The sequence below is a fragment of the Ambystoma mexicanum genome, chromosome 3q (assembly GCF_040938575.1).
Source record: "Ambystoma mexicanum isolate Mex_15411 chromosome 3q, UKY_AmexF1_1, whole genome shotgun sequence".
Classification (NCBI taxonomy): domain Eukaryota; kingdom Metazoa; phylum Chordata; class Amphibia; order Caudata; family Ambystomatidae; genus Ambystoma; species Ambystoma mexicanum.
The window spans coordinates 80279417-80303245 of NC_090926.1; the positions used below are offsets into that span (position 1 = coordinate 80279417).

Here is a 23829-nt window from a genome sequence, read left to right on the forward strand (position 1 = left end):
CCCTCTCCCCCCTCCCCCCAAAACTCCCCCACACACCCACTCCCCCCTCCACCTCCCCCCACAACTCCCCCACACATGGTGTCCAAGCAAATGCTGCAGGTTTCTGCATCTACAGCCTTAATCAGGCTGCCCCATCTACATTTGTCCAATTCTCGCACCTAGTGGCGGCATGTCCGATCGCCACAAGGTGTGCGCAGACCTGCGAAGGGAGCTGGTTTGAGTGGAGCTGGATGATGATGCGGTGCCCGCTTGCTCCAGTCTGGGGCCGGAGGCTCTGCCTCCAAGGAATCCGCTATGTGGGAAAGGACCTGCCTCAGAGCAGACACCTCCTCGCATATACGCGTCGTGCTGGCCTCAATGGCCTGTCTCAGGGAGGCAGTGTTGTCCCGCCCCTCCTGCCTTGCCTGGGCACCGTCAGACACAAACTGCCTGACTAGGGCTGTCAGCTCCTCCTGGCGCTGCATGGTATGTTCCATGTGCTGCACCCCATACCGGACACCAGTGGAGGTGGATGGTACATGTGTCAAATTCCCAGATTGTTGTGGCTCCTCTGTGGGGCTCATGCTCCCTTGACCTGGCTCCTCTCCAGACTGCTCCGGTGTGGTGTCAAGGTTGGAGTTACAATAGTGTGATCTGGGGTGATGGTGCGGGACTGGGTGTGGATGGTCGTCCGTCTGGGGTGCCGTGGCTGCCGCCTCCCCAACAGAGCTGTTTGCAGCTGAAAGGGCCCCATCGGCCACTGTCTCCTGTGCAGGGGACACAGTTGTTGTGGGGACTGTAGCAGTGGCCCTTAGCGGCACCAGTGCCGTGGCATCCTGTGATGTCTGCCCCTTCTGTGCCAGTCGTGACTTGGCTGGCCCTTTCAATGTTGAAGGCCTGTTGCTTTTGACAGCCTTAGGCATGATGCTGTTGGTGTTGGTTTTTTTCTGCAGTTGGAAATAGGCACCAGGTCCTGAGTAGTGAGGATGGCAATAGATTGTGTTTTTCAAGATGGCTGCCGTGCTCTTTCGCGTTCCGGCGCGATGACGCTACTTCCGGTTCTGCTTATTAACGGTCCCCGCTAATAGCGGTGCCCGCTAATGCCGTATCCATTGATGCCGGTCACATTATTTAGGGGAGGACGGTGGCGGTAGTGCTGTCTCGCTTTCCATGATGCCACTAAGGGGCATTTTTGGGACTTCAGCGGCATGCCAGTACTGTCGATACCGGCATGGCGCTACGCTCGTGCACGCAAACTCGTAATAGCCCACTGTTAGCGGGCTCATTCCTACACGGACACGTTATTTGCTCCATGCCGGTAAGAGCTGTTTTTACCTCCAACCTCGTAATGACCCCCATAGTGTTCAAGGCTGACATCAGGTCAGATATTGTGACCTTCTTTGCATGTTATACAGAGGGTGAGAACTCAGATGGTGTTAGGTGGGAGGCCTTCAAGGTTTACATTAAGGGCATGCCGATCTTCACGGAGGCCGGGGTCTTGAAGGCTATTAGGGGTGACCTACAACCTTGTGAAACCAAACATAAGTCCTTGGAGGTAGAATACTCCCACCACCCAGACTCACAGGTCCTTGCCCAAATTCGCTCTGAACTGGAGAGCTTCGAAACGCACACCACCGGAGAGGTTTGTTACTTCTCCCGACCACAAGCAGCTAGGAAATATGGGGAAGGGGAGAGACCTGGGAGAACACTGGCTAGGCTAGCTAAAGTGGAAGCTGGATGTACCCAATGGGCTGACTGGGAGATACTCAGTGTGTTACGGGACTTATAAGTATCTCTGTATGCTCCTGGTCCTGCCTGTGTCCCTCAGGCTATACATTCCGTCCTTGAGGGAATGCCATTGTCACGTCTTAATTCCCAAACCAGGGAGATACTGGAGGCCCCCACCTCCTTGGAAAATATTCTGACAGTAGACACCAATCTACCTAAGGGTAAGGCCCCGACCCTGACTGACTCACATTGGAATTCTATCAAGAACATGCCGCCCTACTAGACCAGCGGCATTTGGAACTATGGGTGGAGGCGTTGTGCAAATCCATTTTGAATGCATCCCTACGAGAGGCCACCATAACCATCCTAAAATCTGAAAAACCAGGAAGTGAGTGTGGATCCTACAGGCCTCTCTCACTCATGAATGTGGCCTCCAAAATGTTTGCAAAGGTACTAGCAAATAAGCTGCTCCCACTGATTGTCCATATGATCCATGTTGATCAAGCAGGCTTTGTCCCGGGTAGGTTCACATTGCTCAATATCAGGCATTATTTGATGTGATGGCCAGAATATACCCTGTGGCAGAAGCAGTCGCTGTAACAATCAATGCCCAAAAGACCTTGGACATGGTCTCATGGGAAGAGAAGAGGGGTATAGGCCCTATGATGCTCAGCTACATCAAGCGGCTGCACATATGCCCATCAACCAGAGTGCTGTTCAATTCATGTGTGTTTCTGACCCCTTGGTACTGGGGAGGGGGACCTGCCAGGGCTGCACACGTTCCCCAATCCTATTTGCCCTAGTTGTCAAACCAATGGCGGACATGATACGTGCCCGCCACGGACACCGCAGGGTTCGCCTCAGTGAGTCACCCGAGATTGTTTCACTTTACACAGATGACGTGCTATTGTACGTTAGGGACCCTCAAGTGAACCCAGACCCTGTCCTCTACGACATGATGCAACTGGGTGGTTTCTCCAGATTCACAATCAATTATACCAAATCGGAGATGTTCCCACTTACCAGTGGTACTAAAAAAAACACAGGGTGAATACCCTCTCCGTTGGTCCCCGAATGGGGTTAAAAATCTAGGTGTGATGGTTTCAGGCACAAAGTCCACCTTACTGAGAGACAACTATCTAGTGGCCGAGGGTTATGTGACTAGCAAGCTGAACAGATATATATTTGCTAATGTTCCATTCTGGCCCAGCAAGCCCTTCTTTGCTAGACTCCATGGGCACGGCACACCATTTTTATAGCACTCTGGAGCTGTCTGTAAAAAGTGGACCCTTATGACCCCTTCTATGACAGTGGAGGGCCCCACACCTCGAATTGTATTGGGGAGCGGCTCAGGCCCAGTTTGCCACCCACTGGTATGGCGAGAAGCTACAACCCCAGCATGTCAAACTCAAGCACTTGGCGACGGGCAGAGCTGATTTTAGGATGCTGATTATGGATTGCAAATACAAGGATGACTGCCCGTTTGACCTGGTGGCTTCCACGCTACTAGCTTGGTGCTCTATTTTTGCTGCGCACAGTACAGTACATCCATACTATAAATGGCTCCCACTGTGGCGATTCTCTGGGCTTGGACTGACCTGGGATGCTGCAGTGGTGACGCATTGGGACTGCTTGGGTTATAAGGCAAAGGTTGATATATTCCCGGATGATGAATGTATATCCCCACCAACCGTGAAAAGAGGGCACGCAAGCACAGGGGTGTAACTCATGCCGTATTATAGATTACTGGCAGCTGTGATGGCACAATGGCCAGATTACCCGACTGAACCCCCTGAAATGGAGGCCTTCATATACATTGCCAACTCCAGTGGTAGTCGGCGGCTACTCTCGCCACTAAACGCAATCCTGTTAAACAACCAGCTACTGCCTCCAGGGCGAGGAGTGGCAGGTCTGAGGATGTGGGGATTGAACTATCTGATGTGCAATGGAAGTAAATGTGTGCTCATACAAAAAATGTTTCTCTAAACTTCAGATTTAGATGTATGTAATATATAAATATAAACTGCTGAATAGACTGTACTATCCCCCACTGAAACCTAGAAAAATGTAGCAAACAGCTGAACATTGTTGTCCTAGATGCCGCTGTGCCCCAGCTGGCCATATGCACATGTTCTGGCCCTGCAACCGGTTGCAGGCATTATGGAACTCTTTGTTGGACACTCTGTCAGAAATTGTGCACACTCCCTTAGTACACTCCCCTCTGGGAGCATTGTTCTGTATATGGGAGAATCTTCCAAACAAGGGACTCCAATACTTATAAATACAGGCTGTATAATAGCTAAGAGATGTGTACTGCAGAAATGGAAAGACACCTCCCGCCCAATAACAAAGAATGGTTGGTAGCACTCACCTGGCCCAAAACTCTGATGAACTGCACACTGCCTTGCTGCCTCCCTTGTCTCGACCCACGGATGTATGGGTAGAATTTAAGACCTAACTGTCCAATCTTACCCCCATGGTTTGAATTTCTGTTGTAACTGTAAGTGTCTGCAATATACAACTAAGAACAACTGTCTATGTTCACTCAATGCTCCTCGAGCGGTGTCCCATACTGAAATCTTAAGCTGGTAAAATCTTGTATGACACCTGACTGATTGTAATCCAATGTACTCTGGTTAGCTGACAATAAATACATAAAAGTTAAAAAAAGAAAGAAAATAGCAATGCATGCCTAATTCCATACACAGATAACATCAAATAATGTGTTAGCTACTATTTAGTAAATTGGTACTTGTGGCATGCAGCCAATATTTTTGAATAAACTCAATATTTCTTATCAAACTTGTTCAAAGGTACACAATAACATTTTTGTGAAAACGGAAATCACCAGACTAGATGATAAACAGAAAACAAATATAAAATACAAAATTTTTTATTAAACGTTTTAGTTCAACGTTTCATCGTTTCATGTACTAGATGCAACCCTCGATGGAGACCAACAACACAAATCTCAATGGAGCTTTATACACTTTCAGATGTTCAAAAGTGCAGTTTCAGTTTACAATCAGTATCAAAGTGCAAAACCTGACTATAGATACAAACCACAAATCAACACAATTTCTATTTTACTTTCCAGTTTTTCAAAGTTTCAATATACAGAATAAATGTTCAAAAGTGGACAATTAATGCACACCAACCATTAGAAAACTCCACATACGTTAGTAAACCATTAAGTTCTTCTAAAGCACAGTTTCAGTTTAAAAATATTAACATTATCAAAGCCAAAATCTGACCATGGGAACAAACCGGAAATAAATTTAAAAAAACACTACTTCTTATTAAACTTCTTAGTTGTTTCAAAGTGCAAAGTCTCAGACACAAACAAATCAAAAGTAAAAAAAAAAAAACACTATTTGTTAAACATGTAAGATGTTTAAAAAAATTGCAATATTGTCACGTATTACAGATATGTGAATACAAATATGCCCATATATATGGTATGTTATGTTATGTTATGTTATGTTATGTTAGGTGATGTTCATAATGAGCAGTGATCCTAAACAGTCAGGTCTATCAATATGTGGGGAAAAATGTGGTTTGTTACGTTCTTCTTAGTAACACTTCAAAATAATCCAGCACAGCAAATGTACCATCAAGGGACTGACAAGTAAGGTATTTACTTTAGTAGTAGCAAACTTCTCAATAGTTCTTTTATTGAAATCTGGCATCTCCTTGATGAGCTCTTTTTCGATGAAGAGCATTACCAGTGAACTGGGTTGTTCTTCCGTCATTGTGTTTTTATCCTCTTGAGAGTGGAGAAACACAGCTCAGACTGAGCTGTTGTCATGGGTGTTGTGATGAGTTGTTTCAATAAATAAAGTGTCTCTGAGAAGGTGTTCTCTAAATTATTGTCTATGAATAAAACAAATAAAGAAAGAGCACCCCTGGCACGCTGGAATTCAGGCTGACCATACATAATAGATCATTCAGTATGCAGTTTTTCTTTTATTAGCATTCGGTATGCTTCTATAGTTTTATTCAGAGCTTCCACTGAGAAAGATCTGTTGTGTTTTTGAAAGAGGTCACCCTGCAACAATGTGCACTCACTAAATGTTCTGTAAACGCGAAGCGTCCTTTGGCGTTCACAATAATTGTATCACAAACGTCTTTTGCCGCTTGATTTAAGGTCTCCAACGTAAGTCGTGGGTTAACAAAGAGCGATTCCTTTTGGTAGTCTGGTGTTTAAGTGATCTGGGGATTTCCGCACCTTCCTGCTGCTAGTCACAAAATCTACTGTTGCCTTCTGTATATAAACAGCATCAATTTCTCGCTTTTGTAGTTCATTGTACAAAATGTTAACATGTGGCATTATTATTTTTTTTTTTATTGTGTCTTAATCCAAATTTGACTTTTCATGAACAATTAAATATCAACACAATGTATACAATTAAAATACATGTGGCATTATAACATAAAATAAGAAGAGGAAGTAGAGGAACCTTCCAGTCCTGTGAGAAACCAGAAGGTATCTCACCTGCTAGTCCCCGGTGGTCTCTCTCTCAGGTGGCCAGGGCACGGCTATCGCCTTTGGATCCAGACCCTGGAGGTGGACCAGTGCGGGAGGAAATCCTGGGTGAGGGGTCTCCAGGTAGTGGGAGTGGGACACCTGATGCCGAGATGCTGTATCCCTCTCTTCCCTGCAATACCTTTACCCCATCCTACCCAGTAGGATATATGGAAACTCTGCCCCCCTCTTTCCCTGCACAAACACTTTCACATGAACAGCCCGGTCTGGGAGAAAACAGACTCACACCGAGCCAAGTACCTGACATGTCCCACTACTATGTACAGGCAAGGTCAGGCAATCAGTGGTAACCATTCACACCTCACTTCCATTAAATTTCCCCACACGATAAAAGGCAGAGCACGAGAGCTCTGAGGGAGGCAGAGCACAGGAAGGAACACCAGTTTCGAGACGGCAGCTGAACAAGGAACGAAAAACGGCAAACCACAAAGGGTGCACAAGGAGGGAAATGCCCTTGACCTTTCCGGCAGAAAGTTGTTACTTTCTAGACACCTTCAAATTTCAGAGTATAAGGCCAAGAAACCAGCCGGAAGAATCCTTTATTGTGTGTCAGAGATACCCGGGGCCCTCCTGCATGGCTGATCGAGTAGGAGAGAAGCAGCAGCCGCCGTAGTACCGTCCTTGGCTCTAAGATCAAAAAAGATCAACAGAGCCAGTGAGTTGGGGAAACCAATGCAAGATTGGTCTGTGTTGAAGTCAAGGTTGCAAGCGGAAAAAGCAAGGATAAAGATTACTGAACGTGTGTGACGAAAGATGCGAGGACAGCCTGGTGGCTGTTTAATGTTTTGAACTGTAGCAAAGAAGATACAATATTCGTGACAGAGTGGTCCGGCACCACAAGTGTGCTCAATCAAAGGTCTCTGTAAGATATGCAACCAAGAGGTGGTATAAATTAAAGTAATAGATAAAGGGGGTCATCACGAGTTTGGCAGTAACCCTTAAATGCAGCGGTAACGCTTTTACCTGTGCATTTAAGGGTCTGCCAAATCATGGGTTTGGCAGGATTTACCCCCAACTCTGAGCTGGGGGCAACTCTGCCGCAATTTTTTCAATTTCTGGTGCTATTTCCATGCGCTAATACCGCTAGCGGTAGTAGCACTGAAAATTCCCCATTGTGCCTAATGGGGAATGGGGAATTCCCAAATGGGCCCAATGGGAAATGGGGACTTACCGTTCTGCCAAATCTGTGATCCAGCACTAATAGCGCCGTGGGGTTTGGCGGTAACGCTAATAGTGTTGGCGGTAATACCGCTGGGGATACCGCCCAACTAATGATGAGGCCCAAGGAATAAGAATTGGTTTGAATCGAAGTGGTGCTGCAACGGTTTAAGCAAAACCCATCACACAATCAAAAGTATTCGGTTTTTGATACAGAGGGATCTGAGACCGAACACAGGGGATCCGTGGTCCGAGCCTGAATGAAGGAGACCAATCGTGAACATTGTGCTAAAGGGATATGAGCCCAAACGAAGGGGATTTGTGGTCCGAGCCCGAACGAGTGAGACCAATTAAAAATCTATGGGTGTGAAAATCCTGATAAAAAAGGAACTTTGGTGATGGTTTGTTATGTCAGGCCCTCTGCAATAAGAAACTGTCACTGGGAGAGGGACTTTGGCAGAAGGCACTGATACCTATTCTTTGAACAGTTTCCTCGTGGCCAAGAAGCCAGAGTGTGTGTGAAGCTCAAACGTGCCACCTTGTCCCGTGCTGAAAACATGGGGAAGGGAGGCCAACTGCTCAACTATCTCGACATATTATTTCTTGAACACTTTTCTTTTGCCTACATTGTTGTCTCACACATTTTATATTTAGAAGTAAGGATTGGTAATAGGTTTATTAGTATAGGCCCTTTTATTTTGACAGAGACTCCACTAGGACTGCGTTATTATTATTTGGAGGTCGTAGCTTTCTCCCATCCTTAGATTTAGGATTAGATGGGCACTCAACCAACCCATTGAAGTTCAATAAACACACTTGAACTGTGATCATTTATGTCTGTCTTCATTGTTTGATACTATGCCTGCCTTACAGTCCCCAAAAGCTTGGATAAACCCACTGGCTTCACCTACAGCACTTAGCTCGAACCGACCTGTTAAAATAGTTTCAAAGCATTTTATTAGATCCTCTGTGTGCTCATAAAAAAAAAATACTGACTGTACGAATGTTAAAGTTCCAACGTGTTGGAGTGCCTCTTGGAAGACTTCTTGCCACTGTTTACTGAAAAACAAAATGCTGGAAAGCCTTTCAGAGCGCCAAAGAAGACTCTCACCAGGGATACCTGGGGTTCAGCCTGCTCCATGATTAAATTAAGCTTATTGGCATAGCAATGAATCAAATTTGCATTTGGAAACATATCCCTGATCTTTTTTTGGACTCCACCAGATGATCTACTCATCACATTGGCACCATCATAACTTTGAGCTGTAATATTCTATTTATTACAGAGCTCTGGGAAAACAAGATCAAGTTCTTAAAGCACAGCTGTAGATATTGTTTCTGCCAAAGAGTCTTTTAGCTGATTAAAACAATATAATCTTTCAGCTACTTTGCTTTTGCCATCAATATAGCGAAAGACTAATACAGATGGAATCTTAGTGGAGACATCTGGTATCATAGAGGTCATCAAAGCACAGACATGCACTTTGAATTGTACAAAGTGCTTAATAAATCTGGTTAGCTTGTTTGTGAACTCCTTGAATTTGACTGTTGTATTTTTTTTCTTTTTTTAGATACCATTTTCTTCAGGCTTCTTTGCCTGACAACCAGGGATTAAAATAATCAGGAACTCAGAGTTATTAGGCTGCTGTTTAAAACATACAGACTCCCAGTTAGTTTCACACCCATAACAAGACTTACTTTTGGCCTAACCATAGAGATATTCTATTTCTATAAAGTACATAGGTTTGCATGGTTAGCTTGAAATTATCCTTTACTAGGAGCTACTTTTGAATCCTCAGGCCATCTGGTGCCATGTAAACATACATATGTGATATTAACTCTGTATGTTTGCTGATATGAATAAGGGTGCTTAAGGAAAACACTCCGGGGACATTCAAAGCAGAGTGGAACAGACATCCTGGTCAGAAAAGTATTGTTGGCATCTCTTGTGCAAAACAGAATTGTGAGGCACTCACTAAAAGTCAATTTCGACGGCTCATACAGAAGCATTTCTTACAATGAGTTGGTTCAATTCTGTCCAGATGTAAACAGGGATTCACTCAATTGCAGCGCTCTGTGGAACCAAATACAGATGAACATTAATTTTAATATCACGCACAATACCTCAAACAAACAAAAAGCATGTTGGCATTCAGAGCAGTCCTATCGCTACCCCTACATAAGAATTGATGTCACTTAGGTATAGTTGTTTGGTACTAGGAGCTAAATATAATTGTTAGTAGCAGTTATGGTTAAGGCTAACAGGCTCTTCTAGGCTACAATCAAGAGCTAAGTAGCTCTGAGCAATTTAAATCCCAGATGTTTTGTTCCCTTGAAGTGGACATTCAAAAAGCAGGTCATTTCAATGCCTTGTGTAATATGTTTTCTGTCAGTATGCAACTGCATCTCTAATGACCCATGCGCAGCCGCCGTCTTTACCTTTGGCCCGAGATCTAGGGTGGCCAACTTTACAAAACGGTTTTGCAGGACACTTTAGACAAGGTAGATCATTAGAGGCAACCTTCAGTGTGTCTGCATGTTTCAATACAGTATCATTAGCACCCCCATATATCAACGTGTTTGGTAACATTAGTGGCAGATGGCATTTTAACATATGCACATAATAAAACAAAAAAAAACTTTAGGACCAGAGGAACCTGACACATTATGTGTTTGCTTTTGTGCAAAGCACTTTCGGCCTTATTTCAAGTTGGGCAGTAAACATAAAACAAGTAGCATTTATGAGCTATTTAGCCCATGTGGTTTTCTAAGAATTCCGCATGTGATAAACACTGTATACAGACAAATACTGTGAGTTCAAATACCTAATAAAACACTTCCAATTTTTACCTCCACCCAACAGGTAGAGGTAAAAATTGTAAAAACATCCCAGAAGTTTTGATACGCACTGGCAGTAGACAGGACTCTTGGGGTCTAGTCTCAGTTACCCCCACTAGTGGAAGTGAACACATGGCCCTTTGCGTACCATGCATGCAATGGATGGGGATGCATACTAAGTCTGACACCAAACAATCAAACCAACTCAGGGAGATGGCAAAGGTGCTGTTTTATTAACAAGTATCTAAAACAGGGAGTTACAACGGACATCTATGGACATTCGCTCAAGCTCTCAATGCATTCTTCATACAAACATACTTTTATACAAAAAATACAGCAGACGTGAAGTCACACTACGTGGCAAATGATAAAAACCTATGAGGGGTTGTGATAGACTCAAGGGGAACATCTAAGTATACTTTCTATAAGGGGTGGGATTGTGATTGGTTATCTACTGTCAGATGGACAACTTATGCCTACCTCTAAAACATGTCATCTTAAACACTATTAAGTACACAATATATCATTGGTCTTCAAACTATGAGATCATTCGTTATACTGCCCTCTATAATTGGTTGGCACACTCGTGCCATGTCTGGAACATTCGGTTCATTTAGCAGCACGTAAGCACAGACCCATGTGCCAGGAGGTGGACTTGACTTTACCTCCCCACCCAATCAGCCCATCATCTCCCATCATCCATGGCTTCTTCCATGAAGATTGTCTTTGAACTTGGCCTTGCAAAGTATTCTTGTCTCTGGGAATATATGGGAGTGCAATCATGCACTATCGTTGTTCTAGGACTCCACGCTCAACTCTATTTCCATCCTTGCCTCACGTGACGGAGACCCGATTTGGTCCATTTTGCAGCATTTAAATGTCTTAAATGAAAAAAACGTGGCACGCTTGGTGTTCATTCTTTGCACCTTAACAAGGGATGATTCAGCTTCTCACGTTCACTGCCTTTGAGAATAGATAACCGGCCTTGGCTGCTTCAACTTTGATACCAGGCCAAACCGCCTCGCCATTCATTTCCACAATCTCTCCTTATTCTTGCTGTAACACAGTTCTCAGTCTTTCTTCTCCATGGGCCCGGGCGTACTAAATTCATGACACCGATGTCCAGTTTCTAATCAATGGCAGCTTCACCTGCAGTCTATTTACTACATATAGCCAGCTTCTATGATCACTTAGTCTACTTGCATTGCAGCATCTGTACAGTTATTGAACGGTTTGCATTTTCTGCAGCACTTCTCACACATGCAATCTTCTCTTCGCATATGAAGGTTTACTTGATTCTTAACTTTGTCATCAGATTCTATAAGGTCCATGAATTCTCTTCAGCCAGTATTCTCAGGGCGTCATGCTCGTCTCTCGTGATGTCACCAGCTCCTCTTTCACTCTTTTTCATATTCCTTCAGGGAGTTCCTCCCTCAGTTTATCATCTCTTTGGGGATACACTTGATAGAGTTTTTTCAGTGGGTTTCTTCTTCCGAATATTTGCTGTGGTATGGTTAAAACTGCTGGTGTTAGGCATGGCACAATTTCAGGCTTCCAACATATAGGAGGTAGGCGGGGCAGGATTTCCTGCAGAGGCATGTAACTGATCCTCTACAGAAGCTTGAATCTAGTGGTCCTTGCACTTATTCCCTGCTTCATACCTACAGGTTAGGATCCAGTAGCACTCGCACAGAATTACTTATTGATCCAGGGGATTCTCCTATCTTCTCTTCTGTAAGAAACACCTTCACATTTACACTGGAGTCCTGCAAAGAAAGCAGACCTTTTGTTAGCATCTGTACCTACGCTGAAATTAGAGGCCGAAACTATATTGAATCCTACACCCAAACAGTACAGTCTCCAATATGCATGTCAAACAAGTTACAGAGTCTTAAATGACCACAGAGGAGAGTCTTGCAAGTTCAGACTTCAGCGTACTCAGCCCCTCATCTCCACACAGTACACAGCATTGCACAATCAGTGACAGAGTTCAGAGCCTAATGTGCATTTAATGTACTACTGAAGGCATTTATTATAAGCAATATGTTGTCATATAGTGTTTCATGAAGGGCTCCTCAAATCCTGAATAATAGGTGTTAAATTGCAACTCAATGATGCAAAATTTAGCACTCTCTAAAAGGATGACTAACCGCTTCTGTGATTGGCATACCTGTCTACACGTTTCACGCAGATCTCTGAAGCAAGTGCTTAACCTGCTGAGCTATGAAAAACTTCTATACAAAAGGATGACTGCGCCCCCAATTCATACTGCAACCAAATCTGGTGGAACAAGAACTAAATGGATGAGGAATGAACTAGAGTGAGCCACAGCCAAAGCATCTTGGGCAGTGTTGGGTGGCCTGTGACGCACGTGCCACCCTACACTGCTCAAGATGCCTGTGGCTGGGGATCACTCTGGTATATTCCTCATCTGTTTACTTATTTTTTGTGAGCACACAGATGTTAACTCAGTAGCAGGCCCGGCTGAACATGTGTGGGGGCCCATTTCAACATGATGGTGGTTGCCCCCTTGCTTAGAATGGAAACCAGTCTAAGGCACTCCTGAAGGGCAGACATTATAATGGAGATAATCTCTTTAATAAAGAGAAGGTTAAATTGCCGCAAATTATCACGAGACAGTGAGCAAGCAGGCTGCTGATGAAACATGATGTATGTTTCATCAGCTCCCTGCACTCCCTCTGTACCGTGATAATTCGGCAGCTATTTAATCTTATCTTTATTAACATATGCAGCAGCGAAAGAAGAGTTCATAACTAATAGCTGCTGACTAGTTATGAATCCTTCTTTTGCTCCCTCTCTCTGCTCTGCACAGACATGGAACAAAGAACTTTGTTATTTGTCCCGTGTCTTTGCAAAGCAGCCTGCACAATGGTACAGCTGCCTGTTAGCAGCTCCTCACTGACTGTACCCATGAATACTGTTTTCGGCACAGTGCAGTTCCCAGGACAGTGTTCAAACTTCACAGTGTGAGCACTGGCCCTGGCCATCTGTCCCACAGCCAGCAAAGTGAATCACCCCTCCCACAGTGCAAGCAAGAGGGATTATCACAAACCCTATACCCCGCCTCTCAAAAGTCTGGCACTGGGTGATCCCACAGGCTATCATTACCTAACCCCTTATCCATCCCCCCATTCCAAGCACCCACCGCAACGTTATCATTACCTCCCCATGTGTGTATCTCCTCAGCCGCTCCTGTCTAGCAATGCTTGCCCCTTATCGACCCCCTCACTGGCACCTCACGGCCATCAGCACACACTAATTACACCCATGTCAGCAGCGAGGCCCTCTTCAAAGTTGGAAGGGCCATTGAATGGGACCCAGCCCAGAGCATCAGCCTCTATGGTGCTCAAATGAGTGGCTCCTGGGGGGTGGGGTGTTCACTGTGACCCTCCCTCCCAAATCTGGAAAATGCATGGGTTCCTTAGGATTAGAAGCCGCATCAAGGTCCTGGATGGCAGTGCCACCCCTGTAGCAATTAACCACATAAAGATAATTTGGGAAGACGCATTTATGACTAGCTTACCTGGGCCATTTTACTGCAAAGGGTGAAAAAGAAAGAGGCAGCTTACATTTTTATCTGTGCATATTACACTTCTGAGCAAAGTAGGACTGGTAGGATAAAATACAACTGGACATCAAAAAAGAGTGGTGATTTCTCATGACAATCTTTGTGAGCAGGTGAAATGGTGCTTTTTAAAGAACATTGGGTCAGTATTTAACATGGGCCCCAGTTGCCCCTTTCCCTGACAGTTATCAAAGTGGCCCTCTGGTCATGGCGAATGGTGCAGAGAGAGACCCTGGTGGTCCCGATCCCTAAACCTGGTAAACCCACAGATGAATGCGACTCTTATAGGCCCTTGCCAATGCTAAATTATGATGTAAAAATCCTTACAACTGTACTGGCCAACCGCCTTTCTATGATAGGCACCCTAATACATGAGGACCAAAGCGGATTTGTCCCAAGTCGCAACACGGCAGTAAACCTGAGACGCCTACAGCACATTGTGGATCAAACATCCAATAGGCGGGAACACCTTGAAGTAGTCTCACTAGACGCCATTAAAGCATTTGATTCCATATATTGGGAGTGGCTGATTGCGCTGTTGAGAGAGTTCGGGTTGGGTGAACACTTCATCAGATGGGTGGAGCTGCTCTATACGGCGCCGGTAGCCAGGGTGAAAACAAGGAGAACAGTCTCGGCCCCTTGGGATATCCAAAGAGGAACCAGACAAGTTTGTCCGCTGTCACCAAAGCTCTATATATTGGGCCTGGAGCCGATAGCGATCTACATTAGGAAACAGTTTTTTGATGCTGGTATCGCAGTGGGAGGAATACATCATGTAGTGTCCCTATACGCGGATGATGTGCTCCTATACCTATGGGAACCACACCTGAATGTCCCAGTGATGCTAGTTGTGCTGGAAAGATTTGCAGATTTTTCAGGGATATCCTTTAGCAGGGAAAAATCCTGCATATTCCCATTTGCGGGACTAGCTGGGAAACCAGCGGCAGAGCTACCAGAGCTGGGGCTCACATTGCGGCCCACGACATTCAGATATCTGGGAGTGAACATTTGGTAGACCCCAGACCTGATGCATGAGGACAACACTAAACTGCATTAAAGGGGCTCAGAGAATCTATGGGGTTCTGGGCTAAACTCCCATTATCGTTGATGGGGAGAGTTGCTATAACTAAAATGATAGTCCTGCCAAGGTTTTTGTATTTTTTCCATAACGTGCACCACTACATCCCAGCCTCTTTCTTCTGCACGATCGAGAAACTGATGAGGGTACTGTTGTGGGGCTCCACCAGACATAGACTGGCCCTATCCACACTGTCGCTACAATACAAAGAAGGTGGGGTCCAACTACCGGACCTAGAAAGGTACTACCTAGCGGCGCAACTTAGTCACGTAGCCAAATGGCTCGCTGATGAGGCTACCTCGGAAGCGAGACTGATAAAACAGCTAGTGGCCCACACGCACTTAAAAGAAATACTCTGGATCCCACTAGAAGGCTTGAATACAACCCCAATGAAAGTGTCACTGGGCAGGAAGATCTGGGACAGGGTCCTCAAACTATCCAAGAGGGACTGCCCTTACTCCCCGGATACCCCAATGGCAGCTGATGTATGTGTAGTTAAGGGGATCTATCAGGTATGAGACTGTGGGAGGGGTACAGTGCTTACACATGGGGTGACATGTATGAAGAAGGGGTCTTCAGGGAATTCGAGTCCCTGATAGAAAAAGAAGGGCTTCCCAGGGGCCAATTTCTATGGTACCATAGGGTCAAGAAAGTTGCGAATAAAACTTGGAAGGAGTGGCCCGAAGAACCAGAGATTGACCGACATTAGCGGTACCGCACCATCTTGGGGATGGGTGTAAACCAGTGTCCAGAATTTACACCCAACGGACGGACAGACCAAACACCAAAAGCGCAGCATTGAAACAAAAATGGGAATTTGACATAGGAACCAATATAACGGACAAGGAATGGGCCAGGGCCTTGGCATACCCCCGGGAAGTCTCTAGAAACACTAAATTCAGATTGATCCAACTAAATGTCCTATATTGGACATATATGACCCCGGGTAGAGTTGCTAGGTTTAACAAGGTCACCTCACAATGCCCTTGGTGTGGTTCGGAGGAAGCAAGTCTGATTCACATGTTACATGTTTTGGAAATGCCCAAGGGTGCGAGGCTTTTGGAATAAGATTGAACTGGCCTGTGGGAAGGCCGGGATGGTGAGGTATGTGTGCTCGCCAAAGGAATGCCTTCTGGGGTCCTACCCGAGGATAGGTAATTACAGGCACATAATTAAACTGATGGATATGGCATGTATACTGGCCAAAAGGTCCATCGCAATGGCTTGGAAATCACAAGAGGCCTCAATATGAAAAATGGTATAAGGAGATGGAGCACTGGACGAACGCTGAGTCCAGAGTATGGGGTGAAGGGGTCTCCAAAGCTGGGGGAGAAGCAAGCCCAACATACAAAGCCTGGAAGGCACTATTATGGAATATGTTTCATTCACAGGATGACAAACCCTCATGAAAACATGGCTCGTGACTCAAGCCGTAGGTAGCCCATAGCACAGTCGCTGCCGCTGAGCAGTTGATCAATTCATTGATGATACCCTACTAAAACACCTGCAAAAATATTGCCTAACGGAATAATCTATGAAGACTTGTTGGTTAACTGTTGTTTGGTTAGGTTTATGTGGTATTTGATATATACAAGCATTTTTGGTGAATCGTTATGTTTAATATAAATGCCAATAAAAACATTTAAAAATAAATAGCGAGTGATGCAAAGCAATTGAGCTGACCGGACACCAGCACCCCTCCCTACCCACCAAAAATGTGCTATGCCGACTCAACCTGGCTGACCTGCACAGAACTGTGGCCAGACAGAGCAGGAGACAGATGTTAAATGGCACCTGGCCTTCACTGTTAACAATGGCCTTGCAATTACTAATGTAAACCATTTCACTGTTAGCACCTGCACTCATACGCATACATTTTTAGGCAATTGAAATTGTGATGTGGGGTTAGTTTGTTCTTGCATGCCAGGGGAGTGATAGCAGTCCTTAAGTGGGTGTTTTCAGATGTAAAGGAGAGAGTTAACTGCTTGCAACATTAGGGCTGCACCAGATTAGTTTCTCTTATTATAATGCGCAAAGAAGTTAGATGACCCCCACACAAATAAGTTTGCCCCTCCACACAAATAAGTTTGCCCCTCCTCTCTGAACAATTGAATGGTCTGCCTCCCCTCCCCCAAAATTTAGGTTTTGTTGCACACCTGGTCATTGAACCAAACATTTGGCAGAGACTGCCCCGTAAACTGTCCCTATTTTGTGCAATGTGCACTATGCAAGCAGTGGCATACCGAGCAGAGGGGAAGGGGTTCAGCTTGCCCCTCTGTGGCTCTTTTACGAGTCAAATAGGGACATTTGACAGTGGGACACCTCTCCCTTTTGGCACCTCAGTGAGGGTGCAGAACGGGAAAGGTGTTCCTCTGGCAAGACAAAGAGGGTGCCGAGCAGGAGTGTTCCTACTCAGCACCCTCATTGTCTTGGCAGCAGGACATCTTTCCGGTTCGGCACCTTCATTGTTAATGAGTGTGTGGAACGGGAGAGGTGTCCCGTTCTCTGGGCAGCAGAGCGGCTCCCTGAGGACCTGACACATTGCTCTGCATCAACAGAGCATTAGAATGGGAGCCATTAGACACTAACGGGAGGGAGGGGGACTATTAGCAGGGACTTTTTTTGGCCATCACAAAATGTAAATAGGGTCACCAGAAGTGAGAAGTGTGCATAATGATGTATATGCTATGAAATAATAACTATGGCTTTAAAGCCCAAGGGGGATTTGTTAGGCTCACATTCATCTGCATGATGATATTGTGACTTTGCATCAGGATGGGGAGAATAAAACTTAAGCCATGATCTTATTGCTCATCAAATATCTTTGTCAATGTATACAGTGTATAATTAGTTTACTATGAAAGGATAGTTCATTATGTAATATGGTTTGCTTCCAAGGCATTGTTGTGATTAAAATATTATTTAAGCACATGAAATGCAAAGCAAAACCTTAATTAAAATGTATATCAACTTACCCTGAGCTGCTTAAATTGCAAACATCCCGGTTTGACCATTCAACCAAAGTGTGTAATCCTAGGCAAATCATTTCATAACTCTGTGTCTCATCTGCAGCTCCATAAGTGATTCAATTCATAGCTTATGCTAATATATCATGCTGCTATGAAAAAAAAGTGTATGATGACTATAGAGTTACTGGATGTATAATATTAATGCAATTCCGTATTTTTTTACCACAAAGTTATTTGCCACTTGGCTTAGTTCTGGCAACGTATTGTAAAGTCACTTTCTTGTTTGTCTCCGCTCCAACCCATTCAAAGGAGCACCACCATTTTTTGATACTTGGAGCCTCCAAGTAGCACAGAATGATGATGTTCCTTGTAATGGCCTTTTCCTTGAAGACACTTCTGTTGGTGCAATCCTTATGCATGTATTTTACCCCACACAGCCTTGTGTGAGAAACCTGAAGGGGTCTCCCCAGCTAGTCCCGGGGATCTTTCATCCAGTTGACCAGGATAAGGCCATCGCTATTGGATCCAGTTCCTGGGGGTGGACCAGTGAGGGAAGGATCACCTGGAAGGAGGGTCCTCCGGGTGTGGGAGTGGGACACAGTATCCCCCTTCCTTCAACACCTTTTCCCCATCCTACCATGTAGGACATTCAAAACCACTGCCCACCCCCTTGCTGACACTAACACTTTCACAAGACACACCAGAGAACGGACTTGTAATAAAACCGTTTACTTGACATGTCCCAAACCCACCATCAGGCAAAGTCAGGAAATTAACCTAAACCACACACCTGCCGGGACCTTTCCTTTCCCCACAGGGATAAAAGGTGGAGTAAGAGCACAGTATGAGTGAGGCAAGCAGGGCAGACAGCATGGCGGCACAGCTACACAGGCACGGCAGTTCAAGTGAAGGAGAAAGGCGTCAAGAATCGAGAGGGTGGCGAGGAGAGTAATGACCTTGCCCTTTTCGTCCTAGACCGCGGAACCTTATGGAATAGAGTCTAAGACCACAAACAATAGCAGAAGTGTCTTGCAGCAGATGTCAGCCATACACGGGGCAAGCTTATGCCAATAAGCAGGACTGAAGGAGGCTCCCACACCCATGGTACTGGCCTTGACTCCAGAAAAGCCAAAAAGTCAAGCAGTTCATCACAGCTGTTGAGTTGAGGGGAGAATCGCAAAGTGGCAAGTTTTGAACCAAGCTCAAGGAAGGGTGAATGAACTGTAAAAGTGTTAAGGGGAGACCAGCAAGAGTGAAACCAGAGGGCCATAGAAGGGCCAGCAAAATAGGTCAAGGTTGTCATACAGATGGTCGAGCAAAATCCCTGTACAATCGAAAGACTTTGATTTACAAACACTGTGAAAGAAAGGGAAGTGAATCCCGCAAACATTGAACTGTGTAAAAAGTGCACATTGAAAGTAGAGAAGGGTCAGCAGCCAGAAGAGGGAGAGCCAGGGGTGAGCCACTATCACTGTGATCAAGAGCCACAGTAAACTTGGTGAAGGGAGGCTAAGAATCGAGAGGGGTCGGACCCCGGCAGAGGGGTATCCAAGTGTGAAAGTTGTCACCCCAAGATTGAGAAAAGTAAAAGCTAAGTTAAGAGATGGAAAGAGTGAACCCGAAGGAGGGATGCCAGAGAAGAAGGTTCTGAGGCTGGCAGAGGGAGATACAGCGGCGAAGCTATCACCCAAGTACTAGCAGGCAAGGAGGGTCCGAGCCCAGCAGAGGGAGATCCAGGGGTCAAGCCATCACTGAGTACCGCCAGTCAAGAGGGTCCAAGCCCGACGGAGGTAGATCCAGGGGTGAAACTATCATTCAAACTTCAAGTAAGAAAATAACTGACGTATAAATTGAGGAATACAATCAAGAAGGGTCATCGCCTAGAAGAGGGCGATACAGGGCTGAAGCCATCACCCAGCGGATATTGGAAACAAACTTTCATTCGTTAAAGCAAATTTTGTTTTTGTTAGCTGAACACGCCAGGCCCCCGAAGGCAAGAGACTTTGAAGTAAGACGACACTTAGACATCAACGGTTCTGCAAGCTGCCATCAGAACTGTTGTCTCATGCTGGAGAAGCCTGACACTGTACTATGCTCCAAGGTCCCATCTTAACCCGTGGTCAAAACGTGGGGAAGGGAGACCCAGGCTACCACATCCTCACATATTATTTGAGAACACTTCTTGATTTTCTTGAGAACTATCCCACACCCATTTTTGTATTAGTTGTAAGGTTTGGGAATAGGTTTCTTAGGATAGGCACTTTTTATTTGACACAACACCACCAGGACTGCCTTATTTTCATTTGATGGTTGACGCTTGCTCCCATCTTTAGGTTTAGAATAGGCATTTTTCAAATCTGCATACACAATTCCTTGTTCAATAAACACCTTGGAACTTTCATCACTTGTGCCACCATGAGTTCCTCAAACTGGACAGAGCTCTAATAGATGACTTTCCTGCATTTGTAATGGGCCTTTTTTTCTTTTTCGTATCAGTTAAAATAAATCAAATGCCTGAGGCCACCCTAAGAACCCTACTTATATTACGCAAAATGTCCCCTTGTGGGTAGCGTGTCCCCATGCTGCAGGGGTTTGTATGCACGCTTGCATACTGCATACAAACACTTGCAGTGGGGGACACCCTACCCACGGGGCATTGGAAAGGGGAGAAGGGTGGCGATGGCGAGCCCTGGCTGCCCAGGGGCCCCAGGCAGAAGGGCTTCAGAAAATGAATGCTGGCACTGGAATTAAGGCATGGCCTTACTTCCAGCATCAGCATCTGTTTTAGTTTGATTGTCTGCTTTGATTTCTGAATAGCAGGCGGCCAGTCCTGCTATTCAAAATTCAAAAGCTACAATCACACTGGAGCTTTTTTGCATATGAGCTTGGTCTGAGCTTATATGCAGAAAACCTCATCTGTGATCGTCTGCTTTTGTATTTTGAACGGCAGGCAGCCTCACACAGAGCCCGAGACCTGAGTACCGAGTTCTGCAGTGTGTGTGGACCATGCTGGAACTGAAACGAAAACAAACACAGCCCAGGCTTTGTTTGGTTTCATTTCCCAAAGGGTGTCGAACGTTTCGACCCCCTTTGGGAAACCAAACCAAACACAGTCTTGGCCGTGTTTGGTTTTGTTTCTGTGAAGTGCCACCATGTGGGTCGTGCTATTCAGTGATATCACTTTGTGAACTCTTAGCCCTGAGCCCCCCCAGCCTCTGAGCATCGACCCTCCTTCTTGGCTCAGAGGCTGGTACTGAGACACCTGACCCTCCCTCAGCTCTCCGCCCCCTGTCCTATCACTTACATAGACTGGGGTGGGGTCTGCAAAGTCTGACACCCCTTGTCTCTTTGAGGGACAGGACAGGTTGGCTGGGTGAAGAAAAGGATGTCTTGGGGCCTTTTTTTCTTCATGCCCCAACCATACTTTACAGCCGAGTTTATCGGCTTACACTGCTGGCCCGGGAGGGCTTACAGTGCGCATGTGCGGCAGGGATAGCTGATTTCAGCGCTCCCCGCTGCACATTCAGTGCAGCCCCCGTCATGTCCATGAGTAACAGGATTTTGCTGTTACTCATGGACATGGTGGGGGTGTCACATTGTTGGTGGGGCTCCACCCTTCCCGCCCCATGGGCCAGACGCCACCGCCAGTAATGGCCTTCTGTCCTCTTTTGACAATGTACTTCATTCGGATTAACCAATTTTCTTGACAACGTTATGCTATTGCATGAAAAGTATAATCAGTCAGTTGGGTGTATTTCTATACAATATTGTATTCAAAGGCATTGCTAGGAAGCGTTTGGCAAATCATGAGTGTTTGTCAGGTCATTGCTATCAGAGTCAATGTTACCTGCGATTGAGTTTACAGATATGCATGTTCTAGTACAAATTACGCTTCAATATGCTTAACGGTGGTCTAAACAATTTATAAATATTTCAGTATTCAAAAGATGCAGTGCTTAAATGTCAGTGTGACAGTGAAGATGTTCAGAATCCAAGGCCTTCTTTAGGGTTGGGCAGATGATTCAATAGAAGAATTTGATGTTGTTTCTGAATATTGCACTCAATATTTGTCGAATTTAATATGTATTTGACCGGAATCGCATGCCATGTGAAATGTTAATTACTTTAACCAGGTTTCACTAGTAGGAATTGGGAAAATGATATCTCAAACTCTCTTCCACTTTTGAAGTCTTTCAGCAACATTCTTTGTCTTTCATGAAACCACACTGAATTTTGGTGAATACTATGGCTTCAATTACTGCCATTCTTTTCTGTAGCAGAAAACATTGCACTACATTGGCGCTTTGTTTGGAATGCTCAGTCAAAGTTTGAGACAGGGATTTAATGTAAATAACCAGAATGTGGCAGAAAGTTCATCCACCCATTTAATGAACAAATCTGACACACCTTCCCCATCCTTAATGTTAATCCTCGAGTATTTACCAGTTCCAATTGGCAGCAGTGACTGTCCGTGGTTTCTTGTCAAGGTCATTCACTCAACAAAAAACTGATTTGAAACAATTAGATCAGCCGAAAAAAGACAGCATCAGTGTTTGTGTGTCCTGAAAATATTCTGGGCCTGGATAAATAGCCACAGTCTAGTCCTAAAATACTCAATGATGCTCGCTGTCAATGTGGGGGTCCATAAGCCACACTAGAGCCCCGCCCATTCCATAACAACCCTTTTGGATTTTGAAATAATTCCTACTGCCACTTTGTGTGATGAATCAACTTCCATGGCACCAGTGGACCAGGGATGAATATCGGTTTCTAAACCATCAATCCACCCCTCACCTTTAGTACACCAGAAGAGATCTAAACAGATTGGAAACACAAGTAAATTGTAAACCGCCTTGTCCCATTTTGGTAACGTGGACAGAACGGCAGCCTTATCTCTGAAATGTTGTGGATCATTGGTTAGTTGCAATACAGTGAAAATACAATTACCCAATGATAAAAGGGACTGTCCAGTCAAGGTTGAAATTGTGATTGTTTATTTGTAAAGCGCTTATAAACAAGTGAAGTGCTTCAAAGCGGGAAGGGAACAAGGGAATACAGAGTCATTCTTAGGCCTTGAAGTTTCCAGATGATCTAGCAAAAATGACTAGCAAACTAGGCCTGACAGCATTATAGTAGTGCAAGTGCATGACAAGAAGGGAGGCAAGAAAGGGGGAGGAGAGGGAGAAGAACATACAATCCTTAAACTACCATATTAGGCCAACAGCATTTCAGATAGTGCAAGTGCGTGACAGAGAGTATAGTGATAAGGGACGGAGGAGAAGGAGAAGAACATACAGAAACAAAAAAGCTACTTTACTAGGCCTGACAAACTAGGCCTAGTGTATTAAAGGTAATGTAAGTGCGCAGACAGGAAGTGAAAGGGAGGGAGAAGGGAACAAGTGCGCCCAGTCCAGGAGGGCTCTGGGTTAAGTGCAGAGAGGTTACCCTTCTCATGTATGAATTCCAGAAGTGCAGTAGTGGTGAGCAGAGTGTAGAGGCCTGGGGACAATTGTGAGGACTAGCGGGGGAGCTTGAGACCTATGTGTCTCTGGAACTGCACCAGGCGACCAGTCAGCGAACAGAGTAGAGTTAGGGAGAGAGGGAGGAGGGAAGTAGGCAAGAATAGAGAGGGGTTTAACATGGGAGAGGGAGAGAGAGGAAGAAAAGAGGAAGTTCTAGAGTTTCCGGAACTTAAGGAGACCAGGCTCAAGACTGAGAGGCAGGGAGGTTGTTCCACAGGGAAGCACCTGCATAGGAAAAGATCTCCCCCCAAATCTCTGTTTTGAAAATCAGCTCACCCGCAGACAGTTGAAAGACGACGAGGGGGGGGTGGGGTGTGGGGAAGAGTTAGAACTATGTGTCTCTGGGGTGCAGCCAGTTCTTGTGGAAGGAAAACCGCACAATCTAAAATCACATTTTAAGAAACACAAAAGCAACACAGTCCTAC

At 45.2% G+C, this 23829-nt stretch overlaps 1 protein-coding gene across 3 annotated transcripts in view; it reads left to right on the forward strand.

Annotated features, from left to right (window-relative positions):
* HDAC7 (histone deacetylase 7) overlaps positions 1-23829 on the forward strand; it is a 1864336-nt gene that overhangs the window by 528254 nt on the left and 1312253 nt on the right. The gene's annotated exons all lie outside the window — the stretch shown is intronic.